The 3,326-nt window shown below is 48.9% G+C and overlaps 1 pseudogene; it reads left to right on the top strand.

The window, feature by feature from the left end:
* Positions 1-1,113: 1,113 nt before the first annotated feature.
* LOC139006350 (F-box only protein 31 pseudogene) lies at positions 1,114-2,706 on the top strand (annotated as a pseudogene).
* The last annotated feature ends 620 nt before the right edge of the window (positions 2,707-3,326 follow it).

Here is a 3,326-nt window from a genome sequence, read left to right as displayed (position 1 = left end):
GATTAGAAAACAGTGGTACATCTACACGATGGAATACTATGCTGCTGTAAAAAAGGAGGAACTCTTACCATTTGCAACAGCTTGAATAGAACTGGAGAGCATTATGCTAAGTGAAATAAGCCAGTCATGAAGGAAAAACACCACATGATCTCACTCACTCATGGATAATAAAGACCATTATAAACTTATGAACAAAAATAGATACAGAGGCAGAGCTGCCTCGAACAGACTGTCAAACTACAGTGGGAAAGCCGGGGAGGGTTGGAGGGCAGGAGGGGTGGGTGGTAAGAGATCAGCCAAAGGACTTGTATGCATGCATATAAGCATAACCAATGGACATAAGACACTGGGGGGTAGGGGAGGCTGGGGGATTGTTAAGGGTGGGGAAAAAAGGAGACATATATAATACTCTTTGTAATACTTTAAGCAATAAAACAATTTTTTAAAAAAGAAATAAATATGAAAATAGATTAATAAATTTAAAAAAAAGAAAAGAAAACGTTTTTGGCAGTTCCTCAACGTAGAGTTACCAGATGACCCAGAAGTTCCACTTCTAAGTACATACCCAAAAGAAATGGAAACATGTTCACACAAAAAACTTGTACACAATGTTCATAGCGGTGTTATTCAAAAGAGCCTCAAACTGGAAACAACCCAAATATTCATCAATTGATGAATGGTAAACAAAATGTGGTATACCCATACACTAGAATATAGCATACATAAAACTTTAAAATGTTATGCTAAGTGAAAGAAGCCAGTCACAAAAGACCAGATATTATGACTGCATTTCTGGAAGTTGAGCATGACCACCCCCCCCCCCCCCCCCCCCGCCCCCGCCACCTCCCCATAGGCATATCCTTGGAGGCATATTCATACAGAATGCAGATTAGTGACTGCCTGGGGCTAGGGCGGGAGGACAGGGAGGGGGCACTGGGAAAGGGAGGGGACTGTTACTGGGTATGGGTTTCTTTTATAAGTGTTGCTAACGTCCTACAATTGGCTCCTCTGAGGGGGCGTGGCTAGGCGGGGGGGGGGGGGGGCGGGGGGGGGGGGCGGGCGGGACGAGCCAACTTAAAGCCCGGCTGTGGCTCAGCAGCCCACGCTGTGGTGGCTGTTACTCCTGGAGGCATGGAGGAGTGCACTTGCCTCTGCCTCGTGGGCTCTTCGCGGGGATGTCGGTGTCGTTGGAAGCGCCAGCACCCAGCTGAGAGGGCAGCGACCCATGGCAAGCGGTGTCGTCAGAAGCGCCAGCGCCCAGCTGATACGGCAGTGGCCGACAGCAAGCCGGCCCCGGCCCTGGCTCCTCCGGAAAAGCACCTCGAGGCGGACACAGCAGCGCGGTGCAGTGCGGGGAGTGGAGGAATCGCGAGCCCCATGCCACCCCCGCCGCCCCCGCACTGCTCGCTGCAGGACCTGCCTCCCGAGCTGCTGGTGGAGATCTTCGCCTCGCTCCCCGGCACCAATCTGCCCAGCCTGGCCCAGGCCTGCACCAAATTCCACCGCATCCTGCACATCGACAGCGTCTGGAGACGGCGCTGCCGGGAGGAGTTTGGCGTTGGTGAAAACTTGCAGAACCTGGAGATGATCGGTATGTCTTATCGAGAACTCTATGCGAAGCTGTTCCACCCATACAGACACATTTTGGGATTGTGGCAGCTAGATACTGAGGGCTATAGAACACTGCTGAATGTCGTGGTGGACGGCTTATGCATTACTGGTTGGACGTACCGGCCTTGCCTTAACACCCATGTGGATCGCCCAATGCAATTCAAGCCCGCGTTCAGAATTCGCCTGACGGAGAGGAAATCAGCCACGGTGGAGTGCATGGAAGGCCGCATCAGCAGGCCCCACAGCCGCCACGTGCAGATTCAGAAGGACAGGCTCACCCTCCAGTGCAACAAGACAGACCACCAAAAGGATTCACCAATGCGGCTTAGGGACGAATGGGGGTGGGTGCTGGTGCAGGAGGACAGACAGCAGTATGACTGCCTGACCTACCGCCGTCTCTACCTCCCGCCGAGCCACCCGGACGACCTCATCAGGCCAGGCCTCTTCCAATACTACTACGATGCTTTCGGCCTATCGATTGCCATGCTCAGCTTCCATGGGAAGTATGCCAGGGTCACGAAGGTCACGGGAGACTTCAAACCGAGGTTAGAGATCCACCTCACGCACCGCATCCAGCTGCCAGATGGCGAGATCTTCCGCAACTTCAACGAGCTCTCCCACGTGGTCCAGGAGATTGACGAGCAGGTGATCTGGGAGCAGCGGCAGCAGCAAGAAAACGGGACTGAGGAAAGCGAGGGCCATGGCTGGCAGAGCCCTGCCCAGCCCAGCATCGGGGAGTCCGGGGCTGCAGCTTCGGAGGAGCAGCCTGTCCCGTTTGTTCTGCCTGCGGGCGTGCGCTCAAAAGACCAGAACTACCCCCGAACCTGCAGGATGTGTTTCTATGGCGTGGACACTGTTACTTTTAATGTTTCCTTACGTGGCTTCACCTACCCTAGGCGCTTACCTGGAGTTTTCATCCTGTTCGATGAGAACCACTTCGGGTTCATCTGGCTGAAGCTGAAATACTTCATCCTGTTTCGCAGAGTCCAGAACACCTTCCAGAATGTGGAGGCACCATCCCCGAAGGCCTTCCTGGAGATGCTCAAGGACATTCAGTCCCAACCCCCTGGGAGGAGCAGCTTGCATGCACTTTGAAGATTTGACCTTCTGACCAGTTTACCCACCTTTGTTTGTTTTTTTAATCCTTGGGTGAGGATTTTTTAAAAAGCAACCAATGAATGCAGAAATAACTGAACATCAAATCGATATTTCCCTTCCTCTACCTCTATAATAAATCAAAAAATTAAAAAACTTTAAAAAAATGTCAAATATGCATACCCATCTGGAAATCATAAAGTAATTTATGATAATAGAGAAAGGATGTGTACAATCAGGGTAATTTTTTAAAACTAGAAATAAATAGGAGTTTGGATAAGTTTCTCTTTATCTATAATATGTATGTAAGAGATAGTATGTAAGAGACCTGAAATGATAAGAAAGAATCATGCATATTGTTTAGTGAAAATGTGGATCATAATAAACCAGTTCATTTAAGTCTGTACACATATATGTTTAAATACATGCTTAATAGATAATGTGTGAAAGATTACTCACCATCATGTATACAGTGGTTTTCTCTGGCAAGCAAAATTCATAGAACTGTACACTAAGAAGAGTAAATATTATCATGTAAATTACACTGCAATAAACTGGCTTAAAATTTAAAAAAAAACAACTCACTGTTTCCATTTCCCTTGCTCTTGACCAGGCACTAG

This window comes from Myotis yumanensis, unplaced genomic scaffold, assembly GCF_028538775.1.
Source record: "Myotis yumanensis isolate MYYU_CA2020_CCGP unplaced genomic scaffold, mMyoYum1.0.hap1 SCAF_3, whole genome shotgun sequence".
Lineage (NCBI taxonomy): Eukaryota > Metazoa > Chordata > Mammalia > Chiroptera > Vespertilionidae > Myotis > Myotis yumanensis.
The sequence above is the reverse complement of the archived record's forward strand: the minus strand, read 5'-3'. Positions and strand labels throughout refer to the sequence as shown.